At 45.8% G+C, this 17726-nt stretch overlaps 1 long non-coding RNA gene across 1 annotated transcript; it reads left to right on the forward strand.

Annotated features, from left to right (window-relative positions):
- The first annotated feature begins 10953 nt into the window (after positions 1–10953).
- On the forward strand, positions 10954–15312 carry LOC108529329 (uncharacterized). The gene is made up of 3 exons (XR_001885495.1): positions 10954–12375; positions 14592–14626; positions 15047–15312. It is a non-coding gene; the product is annotated as an uncharacterized LOC108529329 (long non-coding RNA).
- The last annotated feature ends 2414 nt before the right edge of the window (positions 15313–17726 follow it).

A 17726-nucleotide genomic window follows, 5' to 3' on the forward strand; every position in this document is an offset into this window, starting at 1 on the left:
TGCCTGCTACCAGGCCCGGCTAAATTTTGTATCTCTAGTAGAGACCGGGTTTCACCACGTTGGCCAGGCTAGTTTCGAACTCCCGACCTCAAGTGATCTGCCGGCCTTGGCCTCCCCAAGTGCTGGGATCACAGGCCTGAGCCACTGCACCCAGCCAGAGGGAGCTTTTTTAAAGATAGAGTGGCCACAGCAGGCAACATTGGGGTTGTCCAGGGCAGATTCCCAAGGCCTGCCCAACCCAAGAGCCTGTGATCATGTCTCAGGTTTCAGCAGCAACCTCCGGAGAAGACTTAAGACTGGGAACAGTTGCATCTCAGTGGTCACTGTCCCAAGGGCAGTTCAGACCCCAGCAGAGGCCAGTGAGGATGTGCATCAACCCTGTTTCCCTTCCTCTGCCATAAGCACCTCCCTCCGCCTCCCACACACATGCACCAGATGCCATCTGGAGAGGCGAAGGGAAGGGAAGCAGAAATCCGAAAGACTAAGCCTTTAACATTTACCTCAAAAGCCTGTTTAAATTATTGAATCTGAATAAATTACTTGACTGGACTAAAGTGTGAGACCTGCAAGGCACCTCAAGCCCTATCCAGCAGAACACGGGCTCAATAGGAAATGCAGATCAGCAACAGAAAAATACAGAGTAACTCTGCTCTCAAGCCAGCATTTGTGACGCTGCTGCCTCAACTTGAAGACTACATTTGGCAAGGAGAGGAGAAAGGACACAGGATGAAAGCAAAAGGAACCTAAACAGGCCCTGTTGCTTTTCTGGAAGGCAGGAAGTCATGCTCACACAGATGCTTAGGAATGTCACGGGTTAGGAACTAAATACACATTGTGTACTTCTCTGGAGAGAACAAAAGGATTATTCACTTTTCGTTATAATTTCTCTAAAGCAAAAATCATAGTTTAGGAGACGCCATTTGTGGCACTGCTGCATTCAATTACCCAGCACAGATCTGGATGGGCCTGGCAGCTATTTCCAGTCTCCCACATGTGGGTCATAAATATGCGTTAATCAGAAAGGACAAAGCAACCAAGTGGCTTCACGTCATTTATTACCATTTCTGTGAGGGGCAATTGTTAGTAACTGCCTGCATGTGGCTCAGGCAGCCTGGGCTTTATATGCAGAAATTAAGCAGTCACAATTCCTACCCTCTTCAAATCTAAACTTGGCAATGTTGATGTGAACAATTACGTAAAAAAAAAGGAACCACACAAAGCTTCACCTGCAATTATTCTCCCAAACGCCCACTGGGAGATCCAGCCACAGGGAAGCTCTTTCTCATGTCCACTCAGAAATTCTGTACACACTGTTCTCACTACCTGGAACTCCATCCAGATTATAGTAGATATTTGGAACGTGGTGCTGGCTTATGCTCTTCCAGGAACTGAAAAGTGGGGAAATTGCTTTTCCTGTAAAACAGGAAGAGGCCCACACTGTTGGACACCTAGCCAATTGTTCATACTCCACGGTGTCTTTTCTACAAAAGTACTCTGTTTTAATTTAGAGTGGTAACATGCCTAGCGTTTTGTTGTTGTTTTGAGACTGAGTTTCGCTCTTGTTGCCCAGGCTGGAATGCTTACTGCAACCTCCGTCTCCCGGGTTCAAGCAATTCTTCTGCCTCAGCCTCCCAAGTAGCAAGGATTACAGGTATGCGCCACCACGCTCGGCTAATATTTGTATTTTTAGTAGAGATGGGGTTTCATCATGTTGGCCAGGCTGGTCTTGAACTTCTGACATCAGGTGATCCGCCCACCTCAAGCCTCCCAAAGTGCTGAAATTATAGTCGTGAGCCACCGCACCGGGCATTGTTTTTTTTTTTGTTTGTTTTGTTTGTTTTAAATGTGTTTCTCAGTATCACTTTCAGCTAGAGGAGAGCATGTAACACAGTTCTGACCAATGAGATGTGAAGGGAATCACCAAATAGGGCTTCTAGGAAAACAGTTTTTAAAAGGGCTACCTCAGTTGACATTCACCTTTGCCCTTTGCCCTTCGCCCTTCTTGGTCTTCTTGAGAATACAGATGAGAATGCAGGATGTGTGACCACGAGGAGTTAATTAGAAGGGCTAAAGCTATATCTTAAGGGTGGCTGAACAGAAAGAAAGATTCTGGGTCCCTTTGCACCAATTCTGAACTGTTGTGTGAGAAAAATGAGATCTCTATTTGGTTAAGCCCCTGTAGTCAGATTTTTATGATGTGTAGCCAAATGCAATCCTGAATTGGTTCCAGGAATGATAAAAGTGAGACTATATAAATTAGGTGGCCACTGTGGCTGGTGCTCACTTTTGGACAGTGCTTTCTTCCTCTTGGGCACCTGTAGTTGTCTGCAGAATTTGGAGCAATGGTAGCACAGTGGAGTTTTCCCCAGTTCAATCATGGGCACTTAACCATTAAGTGGGGGCATAAGCTGCACCAGACGCAGTGCTAGGTGCTGTGAGTACAAGCCTCTGCCCTCATGGCACTGATGTTCTACTCAGGGAAGAGGAACAAAAACAAACATACAAACAAGAAAAGGAAGTTAGGGCACTGTGAAGAGAAAAGCAGATTAGGGAGGACAGTCATGTTGGGTGAGATGCGGGGAGTTGGCACTTTATATGAGGCAGCTCTAACATGGTGTCTTAGTCGACTTGGGCTGTCACAACAAAGGACCACAGACTGGGGGCTTACATAACAGAAACTCACTCTCTCACAGTTGTGAAAGCTCAAAGTCCAAGATCAAGGTACCAGCAGGGATGGTTGCTGGTGTGGCCTCCCTTCCTGGAGTACAGGCAGCTGCCTTCTCTCAGTGCCTCACATGGTCTTTCCTCTGTTCATGTGTGCACGGGGAGAGAGAAAGACCTCTGGTATCTCTTCCTCTTCTTATAAGGACACCAGTCCTGTTGGATTAGGGCCCCACTCTCAAAACCTCATCTAACCTCCCTAAAGGCCGAATCTCCAAATACCGTCTAGTCAGTCACATGGAGGGTTACGGTTTCAACTTATGCATTTCGGGGGAACACAGTTCAGCCGTAATAGGTGGCTTATGACTGGAGACCTCAAGGAAGAGACAGTGCAGGCCAGAATGAAACCCGGAGGAAGAGCATTCTGGGCAGAGGAACAACAAGTGCTAAGGCCCAGAGGCAGCCATGTTTGCTACATTCAAAATCCAGCAAGGAGGCCAGTGTAGAGGGAGCACATGTGAAAAGGACAGAGTGTCAGGAAGTAGGACAGACAGCAGATGGAGGCCACATCATGTGCAGCAATGTAAGCCACTGAAAGGGCTTTGACTTTACACTGAAAGAAATGAGAGGCCACGCAAGAATTCCATGCAGAGAAATAACATGACCACACTTATGTTTTAAGAGTTCACGCTGTCTGTTGTGTGGAGAATAACCCGCAGGTGCAAAGATGGAAGCAAAGCACCAGCTAGAGAGCTGTTAAAATCATCAGGAAGGGAGACCATGGAAAGTTGGACTAGGGTGGTTGAGAAGAGGTCAGATTTGGGGTTTAGAGGTAGAGCTGGGACTGCTGCAATGGACAGATACAAGGTGTAAGAGCAGGAGGGGAGTCTGGGATGCTGCCCAGGTTTCTGCCACAGGCATCTAAAGAATGAAATAGCTATTTAATTCAGTGGGGTTACTGGTGGCAAGATCAGTTTTTGAGGGTGAAAAATAAAAAATTCCATTTTGGATAAGTTAATTCTGAGATGCCTTTTAGAAACCCAAGTGCAAATGTTGAGTGGGCAGTTGGACAGATGAGTTGGCAAGTCAGGAAATAGTCTAGGCCTGTGACAGAAATGGAAGATTCATCAAATAAAAATGTCATTTCACACAGTATGACTAAACAAAGTCATCACCTAGACAGGAGTAGATCAAGGAGAGCAGAGATCTGAGGACTGAGCCCTGGAGAGCTCTGCAGTAAAAGGCGGGCAAAATGAAAAGGATCCAGTCATAGAGGCAGAAAAGAGGCAGGCAGGAGGTTGGATAAAGACAGAGAAGGTGCGGAGACTTGGAAGCCAAATGAAGAGTGTTTCAAGGAGAGGGTGATCACACAACTGAGATGAAGGTTCACTAAGGCAAAGACCAAAATCACTGCTGCCCTCAAAAAGAGCTGTTCTTATGGAGTAGTGGACTGGTGTATTACTTAGCTACTGCTGTGTAACAAGTTACCCCAAACTAACAGCTGAAAGCAATAAACTTTCATTATCTTCCGGCTTCTATTGGTCAGGAATCTGGGTGTGGCTTGGCTCATGGTCTTCCACAAGAATAGGATCCTCACGTCGGCTGGGGTGAGAGTGGTCTCAAGCCCGACAGGAAGGATCTGCTTCCAAGTTGCTCATGTGGCTTTTGGCAGGGCTCAGATCCCTGTTGGCTGCTGGCCTGAGACACCTATTCCATGCCAAGTGGGTCTCCCCATAAGGCAGCTCACAACAGGGCAGCTTGCTTCCCCTAGAGCAGTGGTACCCAAACTTTTTTTGCACCAGGGACCAGTTTCCTGGAAGACAATTTTTCCACAGACCCTCAGGGGTTCGGCGTGGGGTGGGGTAGGGTGGGGTAGGGAGGTAGTGATGAAACTGTCCCACTTCAGATTATTAGGCATTAGATTATCATAAGGAGTGTGCAACCTAAATCCCTCACATGTGCAGTTCATCATAGGGTTAGCACTCCTGTGAAAATCGAATGCCACGGCTGATCTGACAGGAGGCAGAGCTCAGGTGGTAATGCTTACTCACCCACCATTCGCCTCCTGCTGTGCTGCCCGGTTCCTAACAGGCCTCGGACTGATATCAGTCCACAGCCTGGGCATTGGGGACCCCTGCCCTAGAGCAGGAATCTGCAAGAGAAAGAGAGGCAGCTCACGGTGGAAGTTATAGTCTTTTTCAACCTAATCTTGGAATCACATCACCATTTTTTTTTTTTTTTGAGACAGGGTCTTGCTCTATTGTCCAGACTGGAGTGCGGTGCTACAATCTCAGCTCACTGCAACCTCCAGCTTCTGGATCAAGTGATCCTCCTGCCTCAGCCTCCTGAGTAGCTAAGACTACAGGTGTGTACCACTACACCTGGCTAATTTTCTAATTTTTTGTAGAGTTAAGTTCTCACTATGTTGCCCAGGCTGGTCTTGAACTCCTGGCCTCAAGCAATCCTACTGCCTCAGCCTCTCAGGGATTACAGGTGTGAGACATCACACCCAGCCCACATCATTTTTTTTTTAAAGACTTCATTTTTTAGAGCAGTTTTAGGCTCACAGCAAAATTGAGCAGAAAATGGGGAATTCCCACATGCCCTCATCCCTCCTCCACACAGCCTCCCCTACCATGATATCCCACACCAGCATGGTGCATTTGTTACAGTTGGTGAAACACTGACACATCACTGATAACCCAAATCCATAGTTTACATCAGGGTTCACTCTGTGTTACACATTCTACAGGTTTTGACAACTATATAATGACATGTATCTACCCTTATAGTGTCATACAGAATAGTTTTACTGCTCTAAAAATTCTCTCTTCAGCTGGGTGTGGTGGCTTGCACCTGTAATCTCAGCTACTTGAGAGGTTGAGGTAGGAGGATCCTTGAGCCCAGGAGCCTGAGGCTGTGTGAGCTATGATCTCATCACTGTACTACAGCCTAGGTGACAGGACAAGACCTCATCTCTAAAAACAAAATAAAAAAATAAAAATCTCCCGTTCCACTTATTCATCCCTCCCTATCCCCAGCCCCTGGCAACAACTGATCTTTTCACCATCTCTATAGCTTTGCCTTTTCCAAAATGTTAGTTGGAATTAAATAATATGTAGCCTTTCCAGATTGGCTTGTTTCACTTAGTAGTAGGCTTTTTTTTTTTTTTTTTTTTTTTCCTTTTCCCCTTTGGAGACACAGTTTCACTCTGTCACCCAGGTTGGAGTGCAGTGGTGTAGTCTCAGCTCACTGCAACCTCTGCCTCCCTGGTTCAAGTTATTCTCATGCCTCAGCCTCCCTAATTAGCTGGGATTACAGACATGCAGCACCACACCCAGCTAATTTTTGTATTATTAGTAGAGGCAGGGTTTCATCATGTTGGCCAGGCTGGTCTCGAACTCCTGACATCAAGTGATCCACCCACCTCAGCCATCCAAAGTGCTGGGATTACAGGTGTGAGCCACCACACCAGACCTTTTTGGGGTTTTTTTTTTGTTTTTGGAGACAGGACCTCACTCTGTTGCCCAGGCTGGAATGCAGTGATGCAATTCTGGTTCACTGCAGCCTCAACCTCCTGGGCTCAAGTGATCCCCCTGTCTCAGTCTCCTAAGTAGCTGGGACCACAGGCATCCACCACCATGCTGGGCCAATTTTTAAATTTTTTATAGAAATGGAGTCTCGCCATGCTGCCTAGGCTGGTCTTGGACTCCTGGGCTTGAGTGATCCTCCTGCCTCAGCCTCCCACAGTGCTGGTAATAGAGGTGTGAGCCACGATATCTGACAAGTAATAGGGCTTTAAGGCTCCTGCATGTCTTTTTGTGATTTGATAGAGCATTTGTTTTTAGCACTCAATAATATTCCATTGTCTGGATGTACCAGAGTTTATCCATTCACCTACTTAAGGACATTTTGGTTGCTTCCAAGTTTTGGCAATTATGAATAAAGCTAATACAAACATTCACATGCAAAACTTTGTGTCGACATAAGTTTTCAACTCCTTTGAGTAAATACCAAGGACCACAATTGCTGGATCTTATGGTAAGAGTTTGTTTAGTTTTCTAAGAAACCACTATACTGTCTTCCAAAGTGCCTGTACCATTTTGCATTCCCAGCAATGAATGAGGGTTCCTGTTGCTCCACATCCTCACTTACATCGGAACAGTTGGTGTTTTGAATTTCAGCCATTCTAGAAGGTATGTAGTGGTATCTGAGTGTTGTTTCAGTTTGCAATTCCCTAATGACTTACAATGCTTAGCATCTTTTCTAAGATGCCACCCCATCACTTCTGCTGTGCAGCCCACACTCAAGGAGAAGGGATTCTACAAGGGCCTGAATATCAGGAGATGGGGATTATTAGGAGCCATCTCAGAGGCTGCCCACCACAACCGGATTCAGATGAGAATGGAAGAGAGGCATTAGAGACAAATATAGACAACTCTTTTGAGGAGTTTTACTGTAAGGAGAAACAAAGAAATCAGTGGTTCGTTGCAGAAGGATATGGAGTTTAAAATGTTTGTATTTTATTTGTTTTACAGCAAATCTGATCATCCTTATCAATTAAGGTGATATATTTAAATATCTAACTTATTCTGTTTTATACTCTATTCATGTATTTTCTAGAAGTATTGTGAACAACAATGCTCAGGTTTGGAAATAACGAATATGTCGGGATTTTTTTAAACAGGCTATTTTGTACCTATATGAGGATCAGAAACAAAAGGCTATTTTGTACCCACGTGGGGATCAGAGCACTCATATCCCAAGGCTTCCAGGATACTCACATATGTATCTTCTAATTGCTGAAATCAGCCACATGGGTTTATTTAAGCAGATGAAACCAATATGCTTCAGCAAGGGCAGACATTCTCTCTTGGCTTGAAAACAAGCCTACAGCTGCTTGGAAAAGGCAAGCTGTTGGGCAGAGACCTGCTCATGGCAAACAGCCCAATGACCCCAGTTAAAATGTTACCCAACTGGAGTGATCATTTAAATCATAAATAATGTCTGTAGTTGCTTTATATTCTGACTCTACACCACAACAACACACTAAAATCTGCACTACACACAGACACAAGAGTAAATGAATGGGCCAATTAGTTCATGAAAGCAAATGTCTGAAGTTAGTCTATCGATAATATGTGAGTCTTAGATCCTCCTGGGGATGAGGATCAGGCAACTGTAGGATATGGGGAGGGTGAAAAATAATGCACTTTCCCTTCCTCTCACATTCAGAACCAACCCAGACATAAGACATGGAATGGAAATTAAGGTGCTAGCTTTATTACTGTTCAGATTGTGTCTTCAGAGCTGAGACACACTACTCCCCATCCCAGTCTAGACCTTGGTCCATCATTGCCTTATGCTGGTTTTGGGCAGTGAGGGAAGAAAAGGGGAGGGTAAAATGCAGGATTATGTTATTGCAGGGTTAATGAGAGACTTTTTTTTTTTTTCTTTTTTTGAGACAGAGTCTCACTCTGTCACCCAGGCTGTGCAGTGGCATGATCTTGGTTCACTGCACCATCCACCTCCTGGGTTCAAGTGATTCTCCTGCCTCAGCCTCTCAAGTAGCTGGAATTACAGGCACCCGCCACCATGCCTAGCTAATTTTTTTGTACTTTTAGTAGAGATGGGGTTTCACTATGTTGGCTAGCCTGGTTTTGAACTCTTCCCCTCATGTGATCCGCCTACCTCGATCTCCTAAAGTGCTAAGATTACAGATGTAAGCCACTGTGCCTAACCGAGAGACACTATTTTTAATACTGTTTTGACCATCAAAAAGCACAAAAGTGGAAGGCCATGCTGGCTCACACATGTAATCTCAGTGTTTTGGGGGGCCAAGGCAGGAAGATTGCTTGAACCCAGGAGTCAAGACTAGCCTGGGCAACATAGTGAGACCCCATCTCTACAAAAAACAAAAAATAAACAAAATCAGCCAGGCATGGTGTCACGCCACCTGTAGTCCCAGCTACTTAGAAGGCTTAGGCAGGAGGATTGCTTGAGCCCAGGAGGTCAAGGCTGCAGTGAGCTATGATTGTGCCATTGCACTCCAGCCTGGGCAACAGAGCAAGACCCTATCTCAAGAAGAAAGAAAAAAAGAACAGCACAAAAGTGAAGGCAGTGACACTTATAATGTCCCCAATTGACTGACTATACACTGAGCTGAGAAAACCCTCAGTGGCTTCCAGGATTATGTTATTGCAGGGTTAATGAGAGACACCTTTTTTTTTTTTTTTTTTTTTTTTTTTTTTTGAAGACGGGGGAGGTTTCACTCTTGGTAGGCCCTTGGCCTGGAAGTGGCAATGGTGCCGGATTCGCGGCTCACAACAACCTCCGCTTCCCGGGTTCAAGTGATGCTATCCTGCCTCAGCTCCCGGAGCGTAGCTGCGGGCCTACACGGGCATAGGTCACCACACCCCAAGCAGATTTTGTATTTTTAGTAGAAGATGGGTCTCTCCATGTGTCAGGCTGGCCTCTCCAAACTCCTGGACTCAAGCGTGATCCACCGCCCGCTCGGCCTTGCCAAAGTGCTGGGAGAGGCACTAAATTCCACTTTGACCATCGAAAAGCACAAAATGGCAGGGCACAGTTCACCCCACCCGTTTCCCCTAGTCCCATCAGAGAAAATAATAGTCTGCACCTGTTCACATTAAAAACGGGACAGGCAGAGGATGGAAGCCAACAGGACAGTTTGCATGATTTCAGCATTCACGTTAGCACAGAATTGTACTGAAATTCCTTCCTTCTCTGGAAAGGAATGAGGAAAAAATAAGTAAAAGGCCCAGGCCATTGTCTGGGAGAAGCTCCTCTACAGAAAAGCATGGGACTAGGGGAAAAGGCTCCCCACCAACAGCAGCAAAACAAGCCAGGGAAGTGCACAACACCTCCCAATGCCCTGGGATTCCTACTCTCCAAGCACAGATGCTCCTCAGCTTATAATGGACTTACATTCTGATAACCCCACTGTGAGTTTAAAATATGGTAAGTTCAAAGTGCACTTAATACACCTACCTACGAATTAATACACCTACCTACCGAACATCCCAGTCTACTATTATCCCATTAGCCTAGTCTACTTCACATGTGCTCAGGACACCTACATTACACTGCTGTTAGACAAAACAATTGAACACAAATCTTATTTTAGAATAAAGTTTTGAATATCTCATGTAATTTACTGAACACTGTACTGAAAGTGAAAAACAGAATGGTTGTACGGATACTTGAAGCACATTTTCTACTGAGCTACATACTGCTTTTGCACCATCATAAAGTAAAAAAACAAAACAAAACAAAACCATAAATCAAACCATTGTAAGTCAGGGATGTCTGTAGTTCACCACGTATGTGAAAGACAAGTCAAATGGACAGCAAAAAAGAGGAAATTCAGTAGGTTTTATCAAGCATTTAAAATGTGCAAAGCCCTAGGCCAGGTACTGGGAATACAGGAATAAATTCACACTCAAGGTGACCCAAGGAAGCTACAGCTTGGAATAAAACCCCACTACTGTCCCATTATCAGCCTTGAAGAGTTTTATGGCATGAATGTTGAACTACTTTGGGGGAATAATCTCTTTCTCTGATAAGGATATTTAGATAAGGAATTTTTTCCCCCTTATCTAAATATATTCTAGGCATTTACACTGAATTGGGGGGATTCAGTAGAGAAGGAAACAGAGTTGTCATGGAGCCTACATTGCATCATCATGACAACTCTGCATGACAACACCCTAAGACCAGCTCCACCCACCAGAGAAAAGTCCTAGATGATCTATTAAAGTCCTCTGCACTCTATTATCCTATGATTTTTCTGCAACTTTCTTGGCCTCTTTGCTTCTTTGCTCTCCTAAATTTCATGCAGTATATGAGTTTCCTGCTGGTCATGCTACACTCATTGTACTATTAGGTACCTCTTCCTTCTGGAAGCCTTTCCTGTGGCCTTAGCAGGCTGGGCTTTGTGGCTTTATGCTGTGCCCTTGGCACTCTTCATGGGCTTCTATCAGTGGGCGAATCTCATTTTATATTCCTCGATCTAGGGCAGGGGCAGTTTCTCATTGAACTTCACACCCTCCAACACCAATCACAGTACCTGGCATAGAATAGGCACTCAACAAGTATTTGCTGCACTGAGCAATCTGTAGGAGCTAACATGGAAAGTTTTCCCTTTGCCCTCTTAAGGTTCACTAAAAAATCAACTTGCAAAAGGCAGATTAATTGGAGAAAAAGCATATAAATGTATTTAATGTGCATACCCGGGAGCCTTCAAATGAAGACCCAGAGATACAGGGGAAATTGTCCATTTTTATGCCTAGGTTCAACAAAATATGGGCAGTGACGTAGAAATGTGATTGAACACAAAGGGTATGATCTAAGACTAATAGACAGAGGGAGAAAATCCAGCAAGGCCTGTCTGTCTAGATTCTTCTTGGCCTCTCTGACCATGCACTGTTTCCTTCTGGGTATGGGACAGGACTCCCTCTGGAATGGGGGTCTTATGACCTACAGTCAAACAAGGGAAGTCAAATAATGTCTTTATGGCCAGATTTTACACAGAATGGCAGAGGGAAAGTCCCCACAGTCACTGTATTAACTCCCCAGGGATGCCTTAACAAAGCACTCGGTGACTTGAAACAACAGAAACGTTTTGTCTCACATTACTGGTGGCTGGAAGTCCAAAATCAAAGTGTCAGCAGAAGCAAACACCAAGCTGCCTCTGAAATCTGCAGGGGAGGGTTCTGCCTTGTCTCTTCCTAGCCTCTCTCTGGTGGTGGCCAGCAATCCACTGCATTCCCAGGCTTACAGCTGCATCACTCTGATCTGCCCCTGTCTCGCCACATATTCGTGTGCTTCTGTCTGTGTGATAAGGATATCACTCATGTTGAATTAGGAGGGTCCACCCCAGTGACCTCGTCTTGACTACATCTCTAAAGACGCAGTTCCCACGTTAGGTCGCATTCACAGGTGCTGGAGGTTAGGTCTTCAATATGTCTTTGGGAGTGGGGACACAATTCAGTCCACAACACTCATGTTCTATATGGAGTGTGGCTTAGGCATCCAGCCAATAGACCTGTTTATTTTACTGCAGTCAAAATACCTTCTCCCCTTTCTCCTCACAGTCCAATGACACAGACGTGCTTTGGGGGTAAGATATCTGCAGGCGGTGGCCATCATTCTAAGCATGCAGCACTCCAGGCACCAGGAGTCCTCCCCGTGCGTCAACCCCTCTTCAATGAGTTTGTACCCCCGACCTCCGCTAATGTCCAGATCTTTTACCTGGAGCCAGTCTTCTACTATGTAATTAGACGAGTCTTGAAATAAGCACCCAGGGGCGTGGCTGAAGACTTTAAGAAACACCAGGCAAGGGAGGGGAGGGGGTACCAGAGACACCGAACATTATTTGAGTGGCAGGAACTTCCTCTGACCTTCAACGAGGTAAGGAGACATCACAGCCAGCGACAGTTTGGGGCAGATTCCTCAGACTCGGAGGCCTGGGCAAAGTGGGAGCCGGGGCCGTGTAGGGTGGGGGGACCCAAGGCGGGGAAGCCCCGGGCCGCCGGCAGGGGGCGCAGGAGGGCCTCCGGGCGCCGCGGGAGGGGCGGGTGCTGGGCCGGGAGGGGCCTTCCGGCAACTTTTTGGTTGGTGCCGCCCCGCCCAGGCCCCTTTTAAACTTGATCTCCGCGGTGCTCTCCCCTTTAGGCCACGACGCGTGACTGGGTAAGTGGGCTCCGACCTTCTGGACGCGGGAGCCGGCCACGTGGCTCCGGGGCTACACCGTGCCCTTCCTAGGCGCGCCCCTCGCTGTCCCGGTGCCCGCCTCGGCCTCGGCTCGGCGCCGCGGGGAAGCCTCCGTTAGGGTCCCTCCGGGGTGGGGGTGTCCTCGTGGCGCCTGGGCCCTGCGTCCCGGGTTAGGACGGCCTGTGTCCTTGTGCGCTTGAAGGGGCCGCCCCCTTTCCTCGACGATCCCACCCCCACTCAGGAGAAGCTGCCAGGCGCCGGTCACCTCCAGTGCCTGAGTCCCTGCAGTCCACGGATCCGGCCTACAGGCAGCTTTTAGTCCTTTTTCAATTAAATGATTGCATTTTGAGGATCAAATTACGACCGCAGTCGGAGGCGCCGAGCCCCGGACGGTCTCTGGGTTCTTGGCGCACTCGGGGCTCCCTCCTGCCCAATGGCTGTGGCCGCGCGGACGTAAGCCTATTTAGGAAGTGAGTGAGATCTGATGTCTGAAGCGCTTTAAGTTTCCAAGCGGGGCAGTATAATAGCGGGGTTAGCAAACACGGAGGCCACTTCACTCGCGCAGCAACCGCCCTCCGCCACCAGTGCCGTTCAGTTGCCACTGGCCCGCAAGTCGGGTAATTTAAAGGCTTGAACGGATGAGTCTTGCTGGAGCCGAGGCCTGCAGTGAGTTTACAGTAGAATGCTGTGAGCCCTAATAAGAGAGCCTGCGGTTTCCTCCCCAAGATCCGCTTTTTCAGGAGTGGCCAGAGCGTTGTTACAGCACAGGGTCTGCTTCCAGCGTTTAATCAGGGTGTGAGGAGGCCCTTCTTGGTTTTCTGTCCTGGGAAAAAAGATTAACTACTGGGCTCTGACTCGGACCAGAACAAAGGGTTGAACTTATGTCTACTAAGGTGTAGAAATACGCAAGGCTGCCCCTAGACAACGTTTGTCTGGGGGACAATGTAAGTTTTTGGAGCGGCTCTCTTGAGCATGGGTGAGCATACTAATTGTTCATTACTGGTACAAATTGCCATATAAAAGGGTACTTTGCGAATTTAGTAAAACTGATAAAGATCTAAATTTACATTTGAGTCAACATATGAATCTTTGTGGCTATCAGAGGTACCACAGTTCTGTTGAAATGTGAAGCTCATGGTTCACGTGTTTTCCTCAGTTGTGAAAGATTTGCTGCCTTTTTGATGAAACCAAATGGGACCCATTTTACCGTGCTTTAAAGAGGAAAGCTTGTACATTTGCAGCCTAGGTTCTAGGCACCTTTTTTCCAGATAGACCCAGAGCATGGACAATTTTCCCTCCCTGGAATACCTCCAGCTCTGGCAAAGAGCCCTACAGACAGCATAGGAAGGTAGCAGTCAGTGGTAAGGCTTTGTTTTACCATTGCTTTAGGTGTTGAGATTCTTACTGAGCCCATTTTATTTTTATTTATTTTTTTGAGTCAGAGTCTCGCTCTGTCACCCAGGCTGGTGTGCAATGGTGCAATCTCGGCTCACTGCAACCTCGGCCTCCTCAGTGGCTGGGATTACAGGCGTCCACTACCACGCCCAACTTTTTTTTTTTTTTTTTTTTTTTTTTTTTTTTTTTTTCAGTAGAGCCGGGGTTTCACCATGTTGGCCAGGCTGGTCTCAAACTCCTAAACTGGTGATCTGCCTGTCTCGGCCTCCCACAGTCCTGGGATTACAGGCATGAGCTAGGGCACCCGGCCCGCCAATTTGTTTTTTTAACTCTTCAGTTTAAGCTGTGAGAGACACCATGTCAAGGAAGCAGTGTGAGCTAGTGTCTAAGGATTGTGAAAACTGAGCAAGTGCCCAGGACTAGAAACTTCTCAGCCCCCTGAAATCAGCCTCAGGGTAAGCGAGTTTAGTAGTGCTTCCTTTGATTTTAAATCTGAAAGGTTTCCGTTTTTCCTAGACAAATATTGTTGGGATAGTGCTTCTTTTCAAAAATGGATAGCATTCAATGCTCATCAATGGGAAGATAGTGACTCCTGACCATTTTCCTCCTAGCTGGAAACTACAGAAGACTCCCAAGTATCAGGAAATTTGGAGGTTGTAGCTTTGTACAGGAATTATATACAGAGATAGCAATTTATTTACTCATTAAAGGTAGCTAGTGGATAGCCACGATAAAGACCACTCCTTAAAATACAAAATTGCATGATATTCTTAACATTGTCTTTCACTTTTGTTAACCAGGCTTGGTGGAGTTTCAAGATGCTGATGAACTTAAGGTATGGGCCAAGTGGAAAGAATTTTGTTTAAGTTATTAATAGTTGAATTGAAATCCTGGCCAAGGATGAGAACTCTAATCTGATTTCATATGCTTCTGCTGTGATGGATTAAAGGATTTACCTGAGGCCAACTTGGTATGCAGGAATTTATTAAATGGAATCATATCCCCCCCCCCCCCACTTTTAAAATCATGCTTTTGGTAAAAGGGGAAAAGCTCTTGGTAAATGGATAATACTACTAAGCCAAGAGAAAACAGGAGTTTGAGTAAAACATAAATTTAGATGTCACAACATTGCTAAAGCAACAATGTGTAAGATATTGGGGGATTTTATTTATTTGCCTGTAGTTTTTGTAAACATAGTCTAGACAGTACTGTATTTTGCTATTTAGTAATACCTACTGTGATACTTCTTTTACAGGTCTGGCGCTTGAAAGAATCAGTGAAGCTTTTCAAGTAGAGGAGATATATTTGAATATGTAACCTTTAGTATCTACAGAACACAGGTTGCTTTTTTTTTTTGGTCCCTTTCATAGTGGTAGCAAGGGTGAATTTTGAGATGGCCCCAATCTATAGGAATATTATCTGACAGTTTGGAGGCACAAAACTGCCTTATCACTGAGTGGATCCTGTAGAAAATTTCTATGCAATTCAATTCAATTTTTTTTTTTTTTTTTTGAGACGGAGTCTTGCTTTGTCACCCAGGCTGGAGTGCAGTGGTGTGATCAGGCTCACTGCAAGCTCCACCTCCTGGGTTCACACCATTCTCCTGCCTCAGCCTCCTGAGTAGCTGGGACTACAGGCACCCGCAACCATGCCCGGCTACTTTTTTGGTATTTTTAGTAGAGACTGGGTTTCACCTTGTTAGCCAGGATGGTCTCAGTCTCCTGACCTCGTGATCCACCCACCTCGGCCCCTGCAAAGACATCTATTATTTAAAGAAGTTTTTCTATGAAACAGCTGTGGTCTGTAATTTGACAGTGTTAATAAAACAAATAGCAATACCTTCATCATGCTTAATCCTGGTTCACATGCTCTACAATGATATGACTCAACTCTAAAGATTTTAAACACAATTTCACTCTTGTTGCCCAGGCTGGAGTGCAGTGGTGCAATCTTGGCTTACTGCACCCCCCGCTTCCCAGATTCAAGCGATTCTCCTGCCTCAGCCACCGGAGTAGCTGGGATTACAGGCACGTGTCACCACACCCAGTGAATTTTGTATTTTTACACACTTCTGTTTGAGGTGGAGTCTCGCTGTTGCCCAGTCTGGAGTGCAGTGGCGCAATCTCAGCTCACCGCAACCTCCGCCTCCTGGGTTCAGGCGATTCTCCCACCTCAGCCTCCCAAGTAGCTGGGATTACAGGCTAATTTTTGTAGAGATGGCCATGTTTGCCAAGCTGATCTCAAACTCCCGACCTCAGGCAATCTGCCTGCCTCAGCCTCCCAAAGTGCTGGAATTATGGGGGTGAGCCACCATACCCACCCAGTATATTCTTAAATATTACTGTTGAGCCATATATACGACAGTGGTGGACTTTGAATGTCTGCACATCTGTAGTAAAATGCAATGCTACCTTCATTTTTTGTTGGTATGCTAAAGAAATTTTAAGTATCTCACTTTTTAAAAAATTGGTTTGTGTATTTTATGTGTTTACACATTTTTCCATCATACTGTAGATCATTTTAGTGATGAAATTTGATACTTTCGACAGAAAAACAGGTCAATGAGTTTTGGGATCAAAAAGGGGTTGATTACAAAAGGGCAGGAGGGAATTGTTAGAGTGATTCTACAGTTCTGCATCTTGATTATGGTATGACTACGCATTTGTCGAACCTTAACAGGATGAATTTTACTGAATGTAAAATCATACTTCAATAAACATGACTTTAACCCTCCCTGGCATTTCAATGGTGTTTCCAGTGAAATCTACGGCAAGATGGTTTGGGGTCACTATTTACATGAACTGCCAAGTTGGAAGAGCAAAAATACATCAAAATCATTCTTAGGACATAAGTCACAGAAGTGACTCATGCACACAATACTTGAGAAGCAGGACCAGACGGCAGTTGTGTATTGGCATGCTCATCAGTGCTGCAAGTTTCCCTTCTGGATAGCAACAACACTGATGTATCCACTTCACAGCAGCATTTTAAATCTCACCTGTGATGTGTCCATTGTAGTGGGCATGAGGTGGCAGAAAGTGGGATATGGAAAATCTGTTGCCATGTGCCACTCCAAATACTACTGTGTCTTCCCTGCAGCATTGCTTTCCATATTGACTTTTCCATTTCAAGAAAGCTTAAGATGTCCTTAGCAAATACTGGCTAACCAAGAAATTTGAGAAATGAAAGGAGGCTGAGTAATTGGTCTTGGGTTGAAACGGGTTGATGCTGCATAAGCCACATGGTTGACTGAAAAGCTGGCTAAAAAGAGCCGGTCTGCATTCCTTGTCCTCATTCCCTTGGAGTAATCAAGGGTGCTTCTTAAAAGGGATAGATTCAAGTACGGCTTGTGAGTCATTGTTCTTTTCTCTATTTGGTAGGTCTAACCACAGGGCCTGTTGAGCCCTGCCCTGGTGACCAAGAGCATTTTCTGACATGAACAGAGTTGTGCCATCTTGCCCGTATGAGCAAAGTTCTTCAGACATACCTTATGATTCTAGGTTTGATACCTTCCCTGCCACTCCCCAACTACCAAATCCCCTTACCCTATACCCTAGCAATGTAGAGTTGTCCAATATAGAACCTCGGTTAAACATAGCATCACCCAGGAAAATGGGATGAGTGGTTGCAGTCAGTACCACAGTTCTGTAGAATCAACTTGCTTGCCTTAGTACATTGCATGTCTACGTGTTTAGCAGAGCTAAAAGCAGGAATGGACTATTAAACTACCATTCTTTTGTGCTCAAATGCCATGAAGAGAAGCAAACCTGGAGTTGAATGAAATGTTTTCTTTTTTCTTTTTTTTTTTTTTGAGACGGAGTCTCACTCTGTCGCCCAGCCTGGAGTGCAGTGGCCGGATCTCAGCTCACTGCAAGCTCTGCCTCCCGGGTTCACGCCATTCTCCTGCCTCAGCCTCCCCAGTAGCTGGGACTACA

Source organism: Rhinopithecus bieti, unplaced genomic scaffold (assembly GCF_001698545.2).
Source record: "Rhinopithecus bieti isolate Rb0 unplaced genomic scaffold, ASM169854v2 scaffold_5882, whole genome shotgun sequence".
NCBI lineage: Eukaryota > Metazoa > Chordata > Mammalia > Primates > Cercopithecidae > Rhinopithecus > Rhinopithecus bieti.